The 22804-nt window shown below is 39.9% G+C and overlaps 1 protein-coding gene across 9 annotated transcripts in view; it reads right to left on the bottom strand.

The window, feature by feature from the left end:
* AKAP6 (A-kinase anchoring protein 6) overlaps positions 1-22804 on the bottom strand; it is a 574958-nt gene that overhangs the window by 239218 nt on the left and 312936 nt on the right. The window lies entirely within an intron of this gene.

Raw genomic sequence — 22804 nt, 5'->3', positions numbered from 1 at the left:
CTTTATCGTGCTTCTCAGAAGCTAGGCTTCTGTTACTAAGTTTTCTCCTAAATAATAGTTTAAGATTTATAACCCTTTAATCCCCACAGTTGATTGGCCTCAAAATGATTATTTAAAAAAAGAGAAAATGGGACTGAGAAGGGTGGTAAAGAGAAAGGCAGACAAATAACACTCAGAAACACATTCCTGTCTGTCAAAGGGAGATAGAGCAGAGATGTGGGCATGGAGGCCCACGGAGTCCATCAGACTGTCCCACCACGCTCTGGGATGTCGCCGACCCATGTGGAGCTCAGCCAATCATCCCACCTGGTAGAGTATCCTCTATTTTCACATGTTGCTAAATGTTACCCAAAGCTTTCCCTATTTTATCCCTATTGTGCCAAGATCAGAGGATAAGCACACCCATCCTTTTGAAAACCTACCCTAATCAGGTTGTTTTGGTATAGCCAATAAGAAATATCAAGTTAGGGTCATCTTAATTAGAAGCTAAGGCCTATGCATTTGCAAATGGCTTGTCTGGGAACCAGGAGGTAGTTTAACATGCCTCAAGTCCTAGCCTCCAACCCCAAGCTAATGACATCACTGAGGTTCCTTTAGTCATCACTCAGAAGTGTTTCTTCCAGGTGAGGTGAAAAACATACCCAACAGGGATGGTTTCATGAATTTCACACGACACAGTTCCCTACCAAATGCATTTTTCCGATGATCCTCCCAAATCACCCTTTTCTCTAATTTTCTCATATTGTATTTTGTTCTAAATGCTAGGGATCCATGCCAAGTAATTCTTTTTGCCCTTTCTCATATATTTAGGGTATTGGTTTGTCTGCTCTTTCTCCTTTTCTGCATTTCCATAAATCTTAGAGTTGCTTTGTTTTTCATTTCCTCCCAAATACTTGAGTCTTTTAACACAGATGTTATGTCAGTTTCACTTTTTTCAGTCAAGCCTCCCACCTGTTTAAAACATCACTCCCCAAGTCCCTCTTTCTGGAAGACTGCCCACGACTCAGAATACTTAAGAAATTCTTATCTGACTCGAGGTTTACCATAGATCCCTACAGATGTGTACAGTAAATCTGTGAGCAGAAACAAAGGTAGAGCGTGTTAGAACTGAAGTCCTAATTCTTGATTCTCTCATAATTAAATTCAGTGAAAAATTAAGATATTCTTTGTTGGCCAAATGGACTTACAGAAATATCATCTACAGAACCTCATCAGAATATCAGAGTCTAGATGGTTGATAATTGTGAGATGAAATGGTATTTTACATTATTAAATAGTATTTACTATTGAATTTGGACTTCAGTGGTTTTTATCTGTAAATTGATTTGAGGAGAAAATTAAGTCAGGAAGTAAATTATTTTGGAGACTACTGATTAAATCCAAGAAGACAAATAGTAAAAGATGTTGTCTGAAATATAACCAGTTATATACTATTTATTATCTTCTCTTCCTCCAAAAAACAAGCAAACAAAACAATGTGATTGCATGGATACCTCATGACAAAAGGTTAGTCTCAGCCAAACAGTATTAAACAATGTGTGACAGCCTTCCTAATGGAACCATGATTACAGAGTTAGCTGAAATCCATGAGATGCAGATTAGGCAAACTCATGGGACCCAGGTGAACCTTTCTGGATGATCTCTCTGCATAGCCTAGCCGGACAGCAAAACCAAGGCTGTCTGACACAGAGGAAACAGAGGTCCAGTCAAGGCTTCCCTCTGGGTCTCCTCTGAATTATATCCCTACCTCACCCATTTTCATTTGTTGCACCTTTTCTCAACTCTTTTCCTGCCAGTGCTAAAAAGTTTCATGCATCACAATAGAAACCTGGAAAATCCTTGTAATCTTATAATAAAAAGCTAAACACACCTCCCTCTTAGGGAGCTCTTAGCTTTCCACCTCCCCTCCTGGTCACATGTGTAGCCACAAAAATATAGAGAGAAATCATAAAGGCAAATGACCCTGGAGTCCATCCAATTCTTGACACTTTTGTCACCTGTTGTTTCTCCACTTTTCCCGGTCCCTTGATGTGTGGACTGGCACCAGCGTTCTGTGTCGTGGACAGTGTACTAGCCCCGTATCAGGAGATACTCTCCTTACGAAGACCAACTAAGTGCCACTCAATATACTGAACCATGCAACGTGCAGGAGAACTCACATTTACATGCATACAACCAATATTTGATGCTAATTTTTAGAAACTCTGCAAGAGCCCTTGTGGTGTGAATGAAGGAAAATGAGGTGACATACATAACAACATGGGAAAATGGGGAAAAACACAAAATTTTATTTATTTTAAGATACAGGTCAAGACCTAGCATAACAAATACTGGGCACTCATTCACTTTTTTAACCAATATTTATTAGGTGCCTACTCTGTGTAAAGCATACTGCTGGGCATTGTTGGGAATAAAAAGAAAAATATCACTGCAGCAAAAATTTCAGCAGAACATAAAGCATGTCTCAGCACTGGCCTACGCAATTCAAGTAATTTTAATAGTCGAAAACTTTTGACAATCAATAAAAGATTTGGAATATTCTCCTGGATTTTTCTGTGAAATGTATTTTGCCTGCATCAGAATTCGGTCTGTATCCAAATTTGTTCTTATTTTTAGTATTTGACCCATCTGCATTTGTTTCTCTAATATTTTGGGTTTACACTTACTTACGTTGAGATTCCAAGATGACTATAAAACTCAGATTTCCTTCATGACACAATCCACTGCTGCCATCGCACGACATAAAAGCACACTTTGTGCATGTTCAACTCACCACTAGACTGAACTGCACATCTGAAAGGCCGCATTCCAGCCTTCACTGCTCAAACTCCTGCCGAAGGATCTTACCTGCTTAGTCTCTCTCCTGTCATTTTTCGATCACCAGTTTTCTGGCTGTCCCTTTCCGCCCCTTCTTCCATTACCCTTCTCTGCCTCCCGCCAAGCTCTCCAGGGGCACACTGAGTGGGACTCAGTCCACAGGCCCCTGTCCCCCCAGGCCACCCGTTTAATTGTATCCTTCGGGATGGGTCCCTGACATATTCATATCTGACACATGTTTTCAGAGTCTGCAAACTCTTCACTAGAGCCAAGCCAGGATTAGACACCCAGAAGAAACCATGGCCATCCAACGTGTGAGGGAGAACTGCCCAGGCAGCCTTGTTACCACCCACTGAGGGCACACTTCCCACTTTCAAATCATTTGCATTTTAAAAATTCCTTAATGAAGTGCTTTTTAAAAATCTTACTTTTGTCAATCAGAGAAAGACATGTATCATATGACCTCACTGATATGAGGAATTCTTAATCTCAGGAAACAAACTGAGTGTTGCTGGAGTGGTGGGGGGTGGGAGGGATAGGGTGGCTGGGTGATAGACATTGGGGAGGGTATGTGCTATGGTGAGTGCTGTGAATTGTGCAAGACTGTTGATTCACAGATCTGTACCTCTGAAACAAATAATACATTATATGTTAAAAAAAAAAAAGAAAAAGATAGCAGGAAGGGAAAAATGAAGGGGGGAAATCAGAAGGGGAGACGAACCATGAGAGACTATGGACTCTGAGAAACAAACAGAGTTCTAGAGGGGAGGGAGGTGGGGGGATGGGTTAGCCTGGTGATGGGTATTAAAGAGGGCACGTACTGAATGGAGCACTGGGTGTTATATGCAAACAATGAATTATGGAACACTACATCAAAATAAATAAATAAATAAATAAATCTTACTTTTAAACTTTCTAAAGCATCAATCTCTTTAAAGACTAAGCAGCACAGTCCAAGTGCATGCAAATGCACACTTTCAGGTTTGTAAAAAATGATTTGCTAGAGCCCTCACCTGGTTAACATATATTTGAAGATTCTATTCACAAGGAAAATTTACCCCTGAGTCTTGCAAAGAGCGACCCTCTCATGACAGGTTAAGAATGCCCGTTACTTCTTTTATTTTCCCACCTATTTCTCTCTACAACAAACCTGGTTTAGTTAAACACAAACTGGAGGTTGCCCTCCTCCAGCAAGGCTGTCGTGTGGAGCAGGACTAAGAAGGGCGTGCCTTCCTTGTGTCAGGGATGGGACCAGAAGCCAGCATTACAGTAGGAAATGGGACATGGTCTCTGCCTGACAGTGTTGAAAGCCCAGGGGGTCATTTTGTATAGGATTCCATGATTTTCAGACTACACTGAAAACGAAACCTATTTCTCTAAGAGGGTAAATGGGGACATCTACAACAGGAAGTAGATGCCATGTTGTCACAAGTGTGTGGAATGGTGCTGATTCTGGTCATTGTACAGATGAGGAAACTGAGGGTCAAAGAAAGTGAGTGAGGAGTTGGGGCCCGAACCCACATCTCACCCCACAGTCAGTTTCTCTCAGTGCACCACACTGACCTCTAGAAATAGTATTCTCAGAGACACGCCATCAGACCCAGATGAAAGAGAAGCAACAATTCTTCCCAGCCCTACAGTCTTGGCACTGAGGCAAAATTCTCTAAGCTCTCAGTCCTTCCCCTTCACTATTTTGTGTTCATTTTTCTGAAAGGAGATCTTTGACAAGGCCAGATGCTTAACAAGGAACACACACTTTTTTTTTTTTTTTTCAAGCAAAAATCACTGTAAACTTCACTTGTAATTCATGGAAAATTTCAATCCAAAATGTAAAGAAGTTACATGCAGGAATTAGCCAATTCTAGCAGTGCCTCAATTACAGATGAATGTGACTCAGCTTAATCACAGAGAAGATGACCCTTGGTTCTCAGGAGTTCAGCCAAGGACCTCAACTGCTAATTTCTTTTTGTTGTTAGAATGTGTGTGTGTGTGTGTGTGTGTGTGTGTGTGTGTGTACACCCTCAGAAGGATTCTTATTTCTCAGTGGACAAAGAAATCAAGCATGATGTCTGACCTCATCTAGATCAAATTAGCTGCCTTCAGACACGGACCTACTGAAGGGCATCAAAAAAGTGAACTATGTTCACTATATTTATGGAAAAATTGTTCAGCCTCTGCTGTTGAATCTTTTAAACCTTTATTAAAATGTGTTCTCCCCTTTCTTAGTATTCCAAGATTCAAAGATTCACTGAATGATCTCATCCGAACAATGCTGGCTGAAACAACACGTAATCCTCAAACTGCACTCACTCTGTGCCAGGACCTTTTAAAAGTATTTTATATACAATAGATCATTTGAGCTTCATACCTAACTTCATGTGAGGTAGGTAGTATTGCGACCTGTTTTACAAGTGAGCAGACTGAGGCTCTGAGAGCTGAGGAGACCCGTTCAGTACCATATGGCTAGAAGGTAGTGGACTAAGAACGTGAATCCGGACAGCCTCATTGGCACCACATGAAATCATGAAAGGCCTACAGATTTAACAATTTATCTAAGTCCCTAGCAGAAATTAGAAGTTGAAAAACATTTAAATGAGGATTAACTGTGGGGGGCAGGAGAGGTTATATTAAAAGAGAAAAAAAAAAAAAACATTCCCATCATGAACCAGTATGGATATTATTAAGAGAACAGTTGCTACAACCCGACAAACTGAATTTGATTCCAGGCTCCATCCACCTCTTACTAAGAGCATAAAGCAAATGAGCTACTTAATGTCTCTGAACCTCATTTTCTTCATCTGTAAGATAGGGACTGTAATATCCATCTTGGGTTTACATGAGGATTTCAAGAAAAATACATGTTTTAAAGCCTGATGTAAAATGAGGGCTTGATAAATGATTTTTTTTAAAGATTTTATTTATTCATTTATTTGAGAGAGAGAGAGAGAGTGTGTGTGCACCTGCAAGTCAGGGGAGGAGCAGAGGGAGAGGGAAAGAGAGAATCAGACTCCCCGCTGAGCATGGAGCCTGACGCAGGGCTCGAGCCCACGACCCTGACATCACAACCTGAGCTGAAACCAAGAGTTGGATGGCACTTACCTGGCTGAGCCACCCAGGCGCCCCTTGATAAATGATTCTTAAAAATCATTCCTAATTAACAAGCTCCAATTTGATCTTTTATCTCATTCACTCAGAAAGTTTTGATTATTCACTAAGCACACAGCACTGTGCTAGGCCACAGGCGAGAAGGATCAGAAAAGTCCCTACACAGCCACAAGGTGAGAGGGGCATGCAGAGGAGGGAGACGTGACTTCTGTCTCAGGTCATCAGATGAAGGAACACGGAGGCGGCAGCTCCTAAGCCTGCAGGCCAGCAGGGATTTCCGTATCTCCTTATTCCACCAGAAGGTCTGAGGGGGATCACATTTCTCCACTAATAGCCAAAAGTTTAAGAATAATCTGGCTTAACTTTTCAAAACAGGCCACATGCTTTGGAGCCGATCTTTACATTAACAATGGCTACCAACGAGTTATCGCAATCCTCTTACCCTATGCACAAGGAAGCTTTATTTAGGCTCTGATAACTGGAAAAATTAGAACTCCATTTAGAAGCAAAAGTATGCATTGAAATTTTATATGTGTATTTACCAACATATACATTTAGTCTTCCATATACACATAGTTCCTATATGAAATGCCTAATTTAGATTTTTACACAAGAGTAGTCAAATGCAATTTACCTTTCCTAACCACCTATCTATGTACTTAATGTGCCACTCAAGACCCAGAGGCTCAAGATAAAAGGCCAAGGACTTAAAAGAGGTGCTTTGGATTCTACCACCTCACACATTTACCCATGTTCCTACCCACAAAATCTAACACAGTGTAAGTAATTGACAGAAGGGAGGATATGGTGTGTGCTTTTAGGAAAAAGATTGAAGAGAAAATGAAATGGTTTAAGGCAGTTTTAACTCTGATGCCACAAGAAAACTGAAAAACTGAAATGTTTTATGAAATATTTAAGCTTCTTTTCTAAAGGTTGAATGGGATGACTTTAGAATATAAAAATATTCCTGATAAAATTATCCCAGAATAAAAATAAAAGGCTGTCAGTTGGAAAGAGAGAGCAAAAAAAAAAAAAAAAAAAAAAAAAAAAGGCATGGAATGGTATTATCTGAAACTGACCAGGTGGGAAGTTCTATTCTGAACTCAGTATCATGTAGAAAGGATAAATTGAGCTGATTCATCATCTTCGAATACTGTTGACAGTAGTTTAAACTGGGAAAAGAGAAGCCCAGAAAGATCCCTGATTCTCACAATGGGAAAGAGGGTTCTCCAACAAATCCAGAGTTTAGGTTCAGTTGCTCCCTATTGGTTTATAAAAAGAAGTAATCAACAAATTTAAGGGCAAAACAAGATCAAAATGCATATCATCAAAGTCTAATAAAAAAAAAGGAATGAATAAAACAATTGGGAATAAACTGGAACAAATAACAGGTCAATATTTATGGAGCACTTATTATGTGCCAGGCACTTACTCAATTCTTACAACAACACTATGCTACAAGATTCCCACACTGTCTATTTTATAGAAGGGAAAACTGAAGTACAGACGAGCTCGAGTACTTACACAACTGTGAACACTTCCACAGGACTAGAGCTGGGGATCCTCCCAGGGAGTTGGGCTGCCCCAAAGCTTTGCTCACTTACTCTGAGGGAGACCTTGCCTCAAGTACCCCAGTCCTCCAGAGGCACTGAATGAGCACATCAGGTCACCTGCCTTTCTCACCAGACTTATACCCTTGAGGTTCCCAGAGAGAAAAACAAAGGACAGTAACATCCACTGTGGCGCATTCTTGTTTCCCAAGCCTTCGTGAGAACTCCAGCCCGTGCCGCCCAGCTTCACCCAGTCCCGTCAGAGCCAAGTCCCCACACTCTGTGCTCTCTCTTTTCAGTCCCCCTTTTTTCTCCTCCTTTCTTGACCACTGTTTCTCTTTTGTCTTTTTCTTCTCTTTCCTCTTCTCCTAGTCCCTCCCTTCTCTCAGTCTCCACTCCTCTTCCCATTCTTTTGCTCGCCTCCCTTCCTCTCCTCTTCTCTCTTCCTGTTCACTCCTTCTCTCTTCGTTCTACAGCTTTCGGTCTCCCCTGACCTAATCAGCTGGAGCTAATTAATCACTTTTAATAAACATTTCCCGACATGTCCATAAAGTTTTGAGGCTGCTCAAAAAAGGGGCTGCTCCTTGACACTGAAGTACGGAGCTGAAAATGCTGTTATAATCCTGTATTTAGATTAGCTCTAAATACTGTCCTGATTAGTAAGACCTCCTTGCAAATCAAATATCTGGAAAAAGAACACATATGGCTAGACGGGGGTGTTTATAAAATGCTAAGATTATTCAAAAGATTACCTGTGATTGTTGAGTTGTTATTAATCTAAATATTCTCAACTTTCTTTAGGGAACAGATAGCTCTTTAGTAATAACAAAGTTATTATTTTTAGGAAAAAATTAGAATTCCACATGGAGAGTTTATCATAATGAGTGAACAAGAAAACAGCCAGCTTTAGTGAAAGGCATAAGAAATCTTCAAATGATATATCCAACAAAGGGTTACTATCCAAAATATATAAAGAATTTATACAACTCAACACCAAAAAACCAAACAATCTGATTTAAAAATGGGCAGAAGACCTAAATAGACATTTTCCCAAAGAAGACATACATGTGGTCAAGAGACATGAAAAGATGCTCAACATTACTAATCAGAGAAATGCAAATCAAAACCACAATGAGATATCACTTCACACTAGTCAGAATGGCTAGTATCAAAAAGACAAGAAATAACAAGTGTTGGTGAAGATGTGGAGAAAAGGGAACCCTTTTGGTAGGAATGCAAATTGGTGCAACCACTGTGGGAAACAGAATGAAGTTTCCTCTCAAAAAATTAAAATTCGAAATACCGTATGATCCAGTAATTCCCCACTACTGGGTATTTACCCAAAGAAAACAAAAACACTAATTCAAAAAGATATATGTACCTCTGTTTATTTGTTTATTGCAGCATTATTTACAATAGTCAAGATGGGAAACAACCCAAGTGCTCACTGATAGATGAACAGTTAAAGAAGATATGGTATGTATACATGTATTTAGGAATAGCCCTCAGCCATAAAAAAGAATGAGATCTTGCCATTTGTGACAACATGGATGGACCTTGAGGGCATTATGCTAAGTGAAATAAGTCAGACAGAGAAAGACAAATACCATATGATTTCACTCATATGTAAAATAAAAAAGCAAAACAAAGCAAAAACAGACGCATAAATACGGAGAATAAACTGGTGGTTGCCAGAGGGAAGGGGGTGGGGGCATGGGCAAAATGGGTGAAGGAGAGTGGGCGATGCCATTTATGGCTTCCAGTTATGGAATGAATAAGTCGCAGGGATGAAAGGTACAGCACAGGGAATATAGTCAATAGTATTGTAATAGCATTGCAAGGTGAAAGATGGGCGTTACACTTGTGGTGAGCACAGCGTAATTAGGTATAGAATGGTTGAATCACTATATTGTACACCTGAAACTAATGTAACATTGTGTGTCAACTATACTTCAATTAAAAAAAAATAAGTCACGGAGACAAAAAGTACAGCACAGGGAATACAGTCAATAATATTGTAACAACGTACGGCGACAATGGTGACTATATTTATCTTGGTGAGCACTGAGCAGTAATGTACAGAATGGCTGAATCACTATATTATACACCTGAAACTAATATAATGTTGTATGTCACTTATATACATCAATAATAAAGTTTTAAAAAGAAGAAAATTGCCACCTTTCTACCCAAAGAACTTCAGGTTGGTGAGTCAGTAAAGAATAGAAATTCAACCACTGCACTATCATTAGATCCAAGAAGGCAGAAAATAGTATTATCTAAATGCATGTGCTTGGAAAGGAGAAAGGTTTTCATAAACAAGTCTACAGAAGACCCTTAGGACCCATCTAGTTCAATGCTCCCCATTTTACAGGTGAGGAAACTGAGGCTCAGCAAGATTAAGTACTTGACTGATAACACACACCCAGTACGTAGCCAAGTCAGAAAAACTCAGGGGTTGTGTATTCAATATAGAGCTTGAATTTTAAAGTTTTCAGAGACATCTTTTGGATAAAATTCCTAGAGCTCAAAAAAAAAAAAAAAAGGACAGAAATAGAGCTTTTAAAACTAATACAAAATTTCAGAGTACTATTGGTTTAGTTAATTGTGTATACTATCTAAATTGGGTAGCATTAGGCCAGGTCAAGTAAAGACTAAATTGCCTTTTTTTTTCAAACTCCAAGTGTATGCACATACACATGCACATATATATATTAGGTTCTTAGTTCAAAAAGTATTGAGAGCTTACTATGTATCAGAAACTGTATTAGGGCCTGGAACTCACACATAAATGACACAGACTTCTCTCTTACCAAATTCAGAGCACAGTAATAAAGAGTGTGATATGTGTGATAACATAGATCAGCAGTTCTCAAACTTTTAGAACTCCTTTAGACTATTATGAATTATTAAGGGCCCCAAAAGGCTTTTGTTTCTGTGGGTTTATAATGATAAATATTCACTTCAGAAATTTTAAAAATATTTATTAATTCACTTAAAATAACAATAATAATCTATTACAAGCATGTTAACATAACACATTGTTATGAAAAATAACTGTTTTCAAAATGTTAGCTGTATGCAAATCTGGTTAACTTCTGGCTTGATAGAAGACAGCTGGATCCCCATTTCTACTTCTGCATTTAATCTACTGAAATATCATATGTCATATAGCCTCTGGAAAACTCTATAATACACAGAATGAGAGTGAAAAAGGCAAACATCATTTTAGTATTAATATGAAAACAGTTGACCTTGTGGGCCCGCTGAAAGGATCTTGGGAACCCTAGAGGTGCCCAAGGTGTCTGGGAACCTCTGCTGTAGATGATCCCAATGTTCAGGAGTCAATGGAAAGGCATTTAACTCAGTCTTGGGCATCAGGGAGGGCTTCTGGGAGGAAATCACAACAAGCTGAGCCTTGAAAGATAAGTGTAAATGATTCAGAAAAAAAATAAATAAAAGGGCACTGGGAGGAACAGAGAAAGACATTCCTGGCAGATAAAATCTGAGTGAGAACAGCTCATTCTGAGAACTCTAAATAGCTGAGCATGGCTCACACTCTAGAGGCAAGTAGGGAAAAACTGAGAAATGAGATTGGAGGGTCTGACAAGGAGCCAGACCACACATAACACACACTGGTGTTGAGACTTTATCCTGAGGACAAGGTGGTGGTCACTGGATTTCTGAAGCAGTGTAGAGAGTGGGGGATGGCTGAGTGTAGGGCTGAGACCAGAGAAGCCAGTTAAAAGGCTGTTACACTACACCCTGAAGTAGTTGGTGAGGGTTGGACTCAAGCAGCAGCAGTGGGACATGGAGGAAACGTGTCAGGCCATAGAGAGAGACAAGTTAAAATGGACAGGACCAACTGGATGTGAGGGAGGAGAAATTTGTTAGAATCTGAAATGATTGCCAACTATATGTTAGTTGGAGGTGCCATTCTCTAAAAGATGCAGTAAGAAATTCAGAAGGAGGAAACAGCTGTCAGGCAGATGATGAGCATGGTATTAGGTATTATGAGTTTGCTTTCTGACCTCAGCTGAGGTGTGGAACAAGAGAGAAAGCAACATACAGGTGGTCTTGGAGGCCATAAGCATGGATAAGATAACCTAGGGACAGTGTATAGGGGCATATCCACTGTGCCTTCTACCTTATGAGGCCCCAGAGTGCAATGCACTCAACTTGCTTCACTCCAGTCCCTTATTCTGTGTCTGTCTTAGTGATTCTCGACCCTGGCCCTGCCTTAAAATCAACTGTGAAACGCTTTACACATACACCAAATTCAGAGAAGGAGAATCTGCTTCAAAGTCTCTGAGGGCTACAACGATAAAAAGCCAACAGCTGTGGGGCACTAGATACGTTTTAATGTTGATCACTGAAAAAAGTACCTGCTGCCCCTTTGTGACAAGCTTGCAAGATCTGGCATAACCAGGAGGCAGGATGTTCTCACAGGAAGTACTCTGGACTGGGGGACGCAGGTTCTGGTTGCAAAATGAGGCCACCGAGCTGAACAATTTCTCCCACCTTTCTGACTGCTCACATCCGTGGCTCTTCCATTCAGAGCCTCCTTCAAAGCTATACGTGTTCAGATAATTCACCTTCTCTCTTAGTTAGACAGGAAACTGATCTTGGTGACCTTCACGTACTCTCCCAATGTCTCCCGCTCCACTCACCATGTCTCCCCTTCAAGATCGAGCTCAAATGTCCCCTTCCCAACAAATCACCCCAACCTATTACTGCCTTTCCAAGACACCTTCTTAATCTTTCCATCTTCAGCAATCAGGGCTTTGAGGGATAATTCTAAACCTACTGGAGGGCCCTTCCTTTTTCTTCCTGTAATATATTCTAATGACCCTCCCTCTGGTTAAAGAGTGTTGTGGGAATTATTATTTATAAGCACATAATTATAAATAAATAGTGTAAATACGTATAAATACAAATTATAAATAAATAAGTACATATTATTTATAAGGTTGCTGTGTGACAATATTATAAACTAGAAGCTTGTTTGTATTTGTCTGAACACACATACACAGCATAAATTCCCCTACACAAACTTCCTAAAATGTCAAGAAGTGCATTAACTAAAATTATTGGGCCAATTAGAGAAGAATTATCTCTAATACAATATAAGAATCATCTGTCAAGATGGGAGGCCCAGAGTCTCACAGATAAGAGAGGTGTAAAAATCTAGGGCAACCAGCATGGTTCCCAGGAAGAGGGAGAAAAGGTCTTAATCATCATAGGTGGGGGTCTGAAGCATCATAATGACCAAGACAGCTGAGGGTAAGAGGAGAAAACAGGTTTGTGACATTTGATCCCCAAAGGCTAAGTGCAGGGCTGAGACCAGAGAAGCCAGTTAAAAGGCTGCTACAGTACAAGGAAGTAGTCAGAAGTAATCGTTGGTGAGGGCTGGATGGAGGCAGCAGCAGGGGACCTGGAGGAAACGTGCCAGGTTACCATCAGAGGGACCTATATAGGGGAAGCTGCTAAGGCCTGACCCCCTCCCCTCCCACATCAATAATAACAACAACAACAGTCACAGGAGCTAACATTTTTTGAATGCATACTACAGAGCAGGTGCTAATCTCAGCTTTTTACACATTTTAACACATTTAATAGTCACAACTCTTATGTGGCAGATTACACTTTTAACCCTAGGAGGAGGGAACTGGGACAAGGCCAAGTCACTTGGTGGAGACAACATAATATTCTTAGCCACCCTACTCTGCTGCCGTCTAGCACCACAGAAGCCCCCTCACCTGTTAATACAGACGGCTCTAGAACTCTCTTCCTACCAAATGCACCTTTTCCTTTGCCGTAGAGTTCTATTTGCTGACTATTCCTCTTTTTGGCACCTTGAGCAAGGCTACTACTACTCTTGGAGTTCTTTCCAGCTATATTTCCCTCATACAAATGTGTCTCTAGAAAGAGGAATGGGCACAATATAATTTTTCATGAGTCCTATATCCCATGGAGAAGGCCCTGGTCAACAGTCTCTTGAATACAAGGGCATGCACCAAACAAGAGAAAACCAAAGATGTAGTAAAGATAGGATAAGGAAAAGGGCTTTAATGAGACTTTATATTAGAAGGGTACAAACAGTCTTCTCTATGCTATAGAAAATAAAGAAAACAAAACAAAAATACTTTTGTTAATTCAACTAATCAGCTTTATTTCTATACGGTAATGGGCTCCGGTAGGAAGAAAGGGAAGAGTACTAGATTGTCAGGTGTGTCATATGCCCTTCTCTCTCTGTCTGCCCATGCATGTCTCTCCTGCTCTCTCTTACACACACACACACACACACACACACACACACACACACACCTTTCAAGTGAGTAGTGCTGAATAAAGTCTCCAGACAAATCAGAAATATCAGAGCACCACCTCTAAGTGGCACCTCTCCAGTTTATCTTCAAAACATTAAAGAAGAAAATATCAACAGCTTCCTCTATTCCTAGATAAATAATGAAGCTAAATGGTAAAGCCGTTGGCTTCCTAAAACGTAGTGCACAGGACTGAATCAAAATGAGAGACGGAAAGCACATGGGCCTGAGCTTACAGGCAGCATCTTTCCTGGATAAAGTTGTTTATTTGCCATGCAAAACTCAGGCCAATCATCTTCATACAGGAATATCTACAGCCTCAGCCATAGTCTGACATCATGAGTGACCTTGACACAGAACCCACACTCTTGGAATGGTTCCCCCCGCCCCCACATTGAACAGAGCACAAAAGCAGTGCTGACAGGTAATTTTAAGAAATCACAATGGTAAGTCTGCCAAGGTGAGTGTTTCCTATCTGCTTCATTTAGCTGACCTTATTTGCTATAATTTCAGGCTAATCTGTATCTAATTCTTACTGAGTTACTCGCTTGTTTACTGTCACCATTGTCCCTGGTCTCTTGGCATCTTACAAACTCTAGCCAGGCCCCAAATTCCTCTAGGATGTCTGGTTCTTGTCATATTACAGTGCTAGGAATGCAGCATGAATAATGTCCTACCTTCAGGCTCACTGATATCACAGCCTCACCTTCACTTACCATTAGGATCTTCTAAGGGGCAGTCACCCAGCATCCCGAGGAACAGAAAGCCAGCCATGTGGAAGGGATATCCTCCACTGTGTATTTTACTGAGAAATAGCTGCTTAGTCATTGCCTCATAGTCAATCCCATACAATTTCCAAACTAAGAAGTATCTCAGAGGTCATCCACCTCACCTTCTTTATGAACATTTACTTTTCAAAACTGAGGCTTGAGAAGTTAAATTTCCAAGGAAACAATGCTACTTAGTGGCAGAATGAAGATTCTTATTCTAGTTCTTTCTACTAAAGCTGATGCTGATTACCTGGATTCATAGACAAAGTCACACTAATAAGACTAGTATTTATATAGCCTTTAGAGTTTACAGGGAGCCTGTGTTCTTTGTAATTTCAAATAATAACCTATGCAACAGCATGATAATTAACTAACAAATTAATATTCCATTTTAAAGATTAAGAGACTTAAACACTAAACTTTTAAAGACTTATCCAAGTTTTCATAATTAAAAATGTGGGGGGTTGTGAACTGAGCCCAAATTTCCTGCCTTCAAGTCCTATACCCTTGAGTAAATGACCAACTTCTTTATGCCTCTCCGTCCTCACTGGTAAAATTGGGATACAATAGAAGAGTGTCTGTTTCAAAGAGGGATTTTTTTTCTTGAGAATTAACATGCCATGATGTGTTGAATAAATAAACATCTTAGTACCTTGACTGAACGTTTGTAAGTGGGCCATAAATATCAAGATTTTGTTTTGTTTTGTTAATTGTTACCTTTCCAAAGCAATACAGGGGCATGACTTCAGGCTTAAGGATGAAGAAGAATTCACTAATATTCTAAGAATTTTTTTAGTTGAACTTAAAAAAAAAAATGCAACACTCTTGATTTTCATCATCACAGAAATACTTCCTGCCAAATGTAGTTAGGCACTTTCATTATCTTGATGCTACAAGATATTGTTTAATCATAACCTTTCCTTACTAAGAAAATAACAAAGAACTATTTTCGTTTAATGTGTGAAATCATAAACAAAAAAACTGCACCTTTTCCTTATGCATTTCAGAGGCCAAAAACCAGATGCAGTGACTGGATGTAGCCTCACGGTGGTGCTAAATCATCGTGATAAAGCCTCAGGACCCATCTAAGGCTCTGGGGAAACCAAAGTGACACAGGACTGAAACATTCCTAATGTATGAACCAGGAAGGAATTTGCTCTGGATCCCCACAGTTCTTTTCTTTCTTTTTTTTTTAAAGATTTTGTTTATTTATTTGACGGAGAGAGACACAGCGAGAGCAGGAACACAAGCAGGGGGAGTGGGAGAGGGAGAAGCAGGCTTCCCGCGGAGCGGGGAGCCAGATGCGGGGCTCGATCCCACGACCCCGGGATCATGACCTGAGCTGAAGGCAGACGTTTAACGACTGAGCCACCCAGGCGCCCCCCCACAGTTCTTTTCTACCAACCTTGAGCAATGACCTTGGCATACTGTCTCAACGAATCCATTAGCAATGTTAACTCACAGGTTTCTTCTGGCATTGCGACAAACAAAATATACACAAAAGATTATTATCCTTAAAAAAGTGTAGCCTGACCTTTAAAAATGTTATGTTCATTTAGAAGTCTCAATTTGGATTTGGGCAACAGAGTTTGCCTATAAGATAACATTTACCTTTGCCCCATTCACCCACTGTGTATCTTTTTTTTTTTTTTTTTTAGGGATTTTATTTTATTTTTTAAATTTTATTTTATTATGTTAATCACCATACATGACATCATTAGTTTTTGATGTAGTGTTCCATGATTCATTGTTTGCGTATAACACCCAGTGCTCCATTCAGTACATGCCCTCTTTAATACCCATCACCAGGCTAACCCATCCCCCACCCCCTCTAGAACCTACCTCAGTTTGTTTCTCAGAGTTCATAGTCTCTCATGGTTCATCTCCCCCTCCGATTGCCCCCCTTCATTTTTCCCTTCCTACGGTCTTCTTTTTTTTTTTTAACATATAATGTATTATTTGTCCCACTGTGTATCTTAATTTCATATGTCCCTTGGGACCATTTGTTAAACTCCTTTACATCTCTCAGCCCCCAACCTCAGCTTGAAATTTCAACTCTTTTGACCCTTTCCTCCAACTCCCTTATTTTTAAAAAGCCAAACATTTTTACTGATCTGTCCTTTATAACATCTCCCACCTCTGTCTCTTTTATTTCCTCAGCTGGCTTCTAAACTCACAGTTCGGACCCTTTTCATGTCCAGGCTATTTGCAATAACCTTCCAAATTAGCCTCAGAGCACTAGCTTCCAACCTTGACTGCACATCGTAATTGTTTGAAGAGCTCTTAAAATTACCTGCCTGTTGAGATCCTGATTTAGTTAGTCTGGGGTGGAGCCTGAGGTTGGGATTTTTTTCCAAATCTCTCCAGTAATGATAATAAGCAGCCACAACAGAGAACCACTTTGCAAGTGGTATATCCGGGCAAGTGCACCACAATCAGATTAGCCTTCTTAAACTACACCAACTCTCTGCGCCAAAAATTTTAAGTAGTTTCTCATCTTCACAAAGACTGCAAATTAGTGACTTGCAGGCCAAATCTATCCTACATATGTGTTTTATTTGGCCTGTTTTAAAACTGGTTAGACCCAACATTTTAAAAATTGGGACATGTGACATAAAACCTGGATTTCCTACTTTTTTAAGACTTGTAAGATATTGCCACACAGGTACACATTATAGCACAACAATCACTTGCCTTTAGACATGGTATTTACCCCCCAGTTGTTCAGTTCCCATCCCTCCCCATTTGCCCCTGGCTGGGTGACTCATTCATGTGATCTGTCTGAACTCTTAAAGGCATTTTAGTTTGTAGCTCCTGGTCTAGGGGATAAAGCTCAAACTGAACAGTAAGTTCACTCCCTCCCTCGCTCACTCATTCACTTATTCACGGATTCATTGGGCAGGTATTTATTTTGTGTTTGTACTATGCAAACCCCTGGAATTCAAAGTCCATCATACTTTGGCCCTAAAACAAACTATTCTAAGCAGACGTCTGCCTCCCAATGTTCCTAGTCTAGAGGCTCATCTCCCATACTCCTCTGCAGTTAGTATGTGCAACTTCCAGGTCAGATCTGTGAGAAGAAAGCTGGCTGCTCTCCACTTCCCTTCTCTGGTGAGCTGGAATGCTGACGGAATGGGTGAGCCACAGAAAAGCAACAGTGAAAAGGCTCCTGGGGGCACCTGGGTGGCTCAGTCATTAAGCGTCTGCCTTCAGCTCAGGTCATGATCCCAGGGTCCTGGGATCAAGCCCCACATTGGGCTCCCTGCTCGGCAGGAAGTCTGCTTCTCCCTCTCCCACTCCCCCTGCTTGTGTTCCCTCTCTTGCTGTGTCTCTCTCTGTCAAATAAATAAATAAAATCTTAAAAAGAAAAAAAAAAAGAAGAAAAGAAAAGGCTCCTGGATCCCTAGATGGCCTCTTTCCTGGACTGTCTACCTATCTGTTGTTATTTAAAAAAAAAAAAAAAATTACTTCCATCTTAGTATATTTTGAGGTCTCTTTGTTTATAGCAATTTAGCATATACCCCCAAACACCAAGCATCTCTCTTTACTCTTTCCCAAATATACCTTAAATATTCTTGCCCTCAACCTTGGTTTATGCCAAAGCGTCTGCCATTAACCTTCTACCTCCTCATCTCTGTCTAAATTTTACTCGCCATTCAAGACCCAGCTCAAGTAGTCGCTCTTCTGTGATGCTTGGTCTAGCTATACTTGTTATCATCTGCCTTGCTCTACTCTGCCACTGTATGACTTTCCACTTGGTATTTACCAAATATTATTCTATGTAATAAGCACAGAGCCTTGAATTAATGTTGTCACAGCTCTCTCAAATTCTAAGTCCAGAATCTAAGACAAAAATTTAGATTGTGCATGGTATAAATAAAGAAGAGTTTACAGAGTTCCCACACCATCCTATTATATTAACCTTTTGTTGAATAATCATCTGTATTATCAACACATGTTCAATTTGTGATCCTTTTGGACTTCTAAATCTCCCAATTTTAATTACAAAGCTGAGTCTTCCCAATTGTTTAAGAATTTGTTTTTTTCCTTAATATTTAAACTAAATTCTTTCTTTATTCTTGCATCTAAACAATTCCTCAACCCTCTACATATGTATTTCTAAGACTAAGCAGTGCGCTAAAAGGAACAAGTTCAAGCGTGAATGGTGGTGAAGAGTCACCTAATAGTGCTCTCGTATTTGGAATCTGAGAATCTCTAGGACAATATTAGAAGGAGAAAGTAGAAGATGCTCTTGGGGAAAGAAAAAGGGAAAACAGAGCCAGAAAGTGAAAACTATCTGGTCCAGAAAAAATTAAGGAAAAAGGAACAGGAGAGAAGATGTAAGGAAGAGAAGGAAATCAGGGACAAGAGGAAGACTAGCAACTGAAGGAAAAAGTTATCATATAGGAAAGGCACATACAAAATGAAATGGCAGTGATAAACAGTGGAATCCAATAACCTTAAATGCTTCCTATCTGATAAGATGCTCTTAGGAGATAATTATCAACACCTAAGAGCAAACTACTACTCTACCAACTCTGGGAAAACTCGTACATGGGTGGTATAAAAAAATATCAAAAGTGAGTGAGAACTGAATTTATGGCAGACCTTGACTATATAGTTGATGGTAAGTTACTCTGGGGCTGAATAAAGAAAGATAAAGCTGTATTTCAAATGAGACTTACTCAAATCTCAAATCAAATGAATAATGCCCAGATTAGACTTTTTAAAAAGAATGACTCCAAGTGTTTTTTTTTTTAAGGACAAATCCCAGAAGATGACTTGGCTCAAGTTATGAAGCTGTGTCCTATCTTATGAGAAAGCCTGGGGTGAGATCCTTAAAAGATGAGAAGTAATCACATTGAGATAAAATAAAGGAGAACTCAAAGACCTAAAACTATAAAACTCCTACAAAAAACATACAGGAAAATCTTCATGTCATTGAACTTGGCAATGATTTCTTAGATATAACACCAAAACCGCAGGAAACAAAAGCAAAAATAGACAAACAGGACTCTATCATACTTAAAAACTTTTGTGCATCAAAGGACCCATTCAAGAGAGTGGAAAGGCAACCTACAGAATGGGAGAAAATCTTTTCAAATCATATATATAATAAAGGGATATACAAAGAATATACAAAGAACTCCTATAGCTGAACAACAAAACATCAAATAGCCCAATTAAAAATGGACAAAGAACTTGAATATTCCTCCAGAGATGATATACAAATGGTCAACAAATGAAAAGATGCCTCAACAATACTAATCATCAGAGAAATGTAAATCAAAACCACAATAAGATATTATCCCACACCCATTAGGATGGTTACTATTTAAAAAAAAAAATTGTCAGCAAGGGCGTGGAGAAATTGGAAACTTTGTACACTATTGGTGTGATTATAAATGGAGCAACTGCTATGGGAAATGGTATGGAGGTTCCTCAAAACATTAAAAATAGAACTACCATGCGATCCAGCAATCCCATTTCCAGATATATACCCAAAAGAATTGAGAGCTGAGTTTTAAAAGTTTCAAAGAGATATCTGCACACCTATGTTCATAACAGGGCTATTCACAATAGCCAAGAGGTGGAAGCAAGCCAAATATCCATCCACAGATGAACGGGAAAACAAAATATGGTATAGACACACAATGGATTATTATTCAGCCTTAAAAAGGAAGCCTGTCACATGCTACAACATGGATGAACCTTGAGGACATTACGCTATGTGAAATAAGCCAGTCACAAAAAGACAAATACTGTATAATTCTACTTACATGAGGTACCTAAAGTAGTCAAATTCATAGAAACAGAGAGTAGATTGGTGGTTACCAGGACTGGGGGAGAGGGAGGAAAGGGAAGTTTCTGTTTAGTGGGTACAGAGTTTCCGATTGGAAAAGTTTGGGAGATCTGTTTCACAACAATGTGAATATACTGTTTTTTTTGAGAGAGAGAGAGAGAGCATGTGCACTCAAGTGGGGTGTGGGAGGGGCAGAGGGAAAGAGAGAGAATCTTAAGCAGGCTCCACGCCCAGAATGGAGCCCGATGCACGGCTCAATCTCACAACCCTGGAATCAAGAGTCAGATACTTAACCAACTGAGCCACCCTGGCACCCCCAACAATGTGAATATACTTAGCACTAATGAATTGTACACTTAAAAACAGTTAAAATGGCAAATTTTACACTATGTGCTTTTTATCACAATGAAAAAAAGAAAAGGAAAAGAAGAGAACTCAGGACAACATGCTACTTCTTTAATGATTGCCATCATCAGTGTGGTATCATTGGTGTGTCAACATACCAAGTCAACATACCAAGTCAAAATGCGGGTAAAAGACGGGACAGCTTCTCTCTGGACCCATTTTATCTCTTGGAAAAAGAAATCAGTGCCAAGTTAATCCCAGGACCAAATCTCTCTACAATCACATTACTCGTGATGGTATCAACCAGTTCCCAGTAGCAACGGTAGCCGCCTTTGTGCTGCTACCACAGACTTGACTGTGATTTTACATAGTCTAGTTACAAAGAGCAAGCACTCAGCTAAGTAGCTGCTGCACTGATTTTGAAATAACTTATGTGCAAAGACATCCTTAGCTGGCACCAAAGAAGTTTTTAAAATCAGGTTACAGATGTCCTGAAGATAAAATGCTAACAACAGCTGAGTCACTGAACTATAGTGGAGATCCATAATCTGGCATTTGAAGACATTGGTTGCTGGAGAGAAAGGGAAGCAGCTATGTCATGTATCCATCAACTTGGTACCAATGAGTCCAACCTAATGGAGTAATGTCTTCCAGGCTGAGCTTTGAGAACTTAGTGTGGGCAGGAAGCCTGTGATGTGAGAAGTAGACATTGCACTATATCCCAAAGGACAGATCTCCTGAGATGCTTCACTGAGGTGGCACCAGGCTGCACGCATTCTGCCAGCCCCCCTAGGAATCACACAGCTATTAATCTGGCATCAATAATTACTCACCCTGGACAGGTGGCTACTTGCTAGGCAGTTCATTTCTATTCAGGTCGTGAGGAAGAAGTCACACTCTTCATTTACTAATCTAGTAATGGTTTGTAGGCTTTCTAAATAGATTTGATCTGCATGTGTGATTATGGTCTAACTTCCCTGGCATTGGAATATATCTAGGAGAAAACCAAGTCTGTTCTGGCATCTCAGTTGGAATTCCAGCTCTTACACTAGCAGCAGTGTGACCCTGGGCAAGTCACTAGCATTGGAGCCCCAGATTTGTCATCAGTAAAACAAGACCAATAATCGTTCTTTCATAGGGCTGTCATATAAATTAAAGGAAAGAACCTATATCAGAACCTGGCACATAGTAGATGCTGATGAGAAATCATTTCCCTTCCTTCTTCCATACTCTAGAGCAGGGATCAGCAAATTCTTTTCTGTAACAGATAGTAAATATTTTAGGCTTTGCAAACCATCAATCTCTGTCACAATGACTCATTTCTGTCATTGCAGCCCAAATGCAGCCAGTGATGATGAGTACAGTTGTGTTTCAAGAAAATGTTATTTTAAAAATTAGGCACTGGGCAAGCTATCGTTTGCCAATCCCTATTACAGCACATAAGACACCACGCACTAAGTTAATCTTTCATCATTCTGTTTGATTTCATCTGCTCCAGACATGCCCTCTCTTCCTTTCTCTTCATTGCTTTTACCCCATTTCTTGACTGTTCCACAACAAATGGATCTAGTTCAATGGTTTGACTATTTTCACTTTTAATTTTAGGTCTTGAGAAGCCCCCACTGGAGGTGAACACTCAGATTTGAGATGCTCAATTACTTCTTCCACACAACAGGTTCTGGGAAAATCAACCATATTTGAGCAAAATCCCCTCAACTCCCACTGAGAGATTGGGAAAGGAAGAACCCCTACGAACTCACAGAGTTAATGGAGGAATTTTTATTTGTAGAGAATAGGCTGTGACTTGTTTCTCAGGTTTAAAAATATTGCTTAATAAATATGTTTGCATTTGCTTGTGTATGTGTAAAGAACTTCCTACAGGACATATAAACTAAAACAACAGTGATCACCTTCAATGTGGTGGGGCCCCAACAGGGGGAATGAGGAGGAGACAAAGGTTTTTACTGGATATTTTTTAAATATTTTATTTATTTACTTGAGAGAGAGCAAGTGTGAGAGAGAGAGAGTCTCCCTCTCCCTCTGGCCCTCCCCCCTTGCGCATGCTCTCTCTCTCCAAAATAAATAAAA

The sequence above is a fragment of the Phoca vitulina genome, unplaced genomic scaffold, assembly GCF_004348235.1.
Source record: "Phoca vitulina isolate PV1807 unplaced genomic scaffold, GSC_HSeal_1.0 scaffold7, whole genome shotgun sequence".
Taxonomy (NCBI): domain Eukaryota; kingdom Metazoa; phylum Chordata; class Mammalia; order Carnivora; family Phocidae; genus Phoca; species Phoca vitulina.
This window is presented reverse-complemented; position numbering and strand designations above follow the sequence as displayed.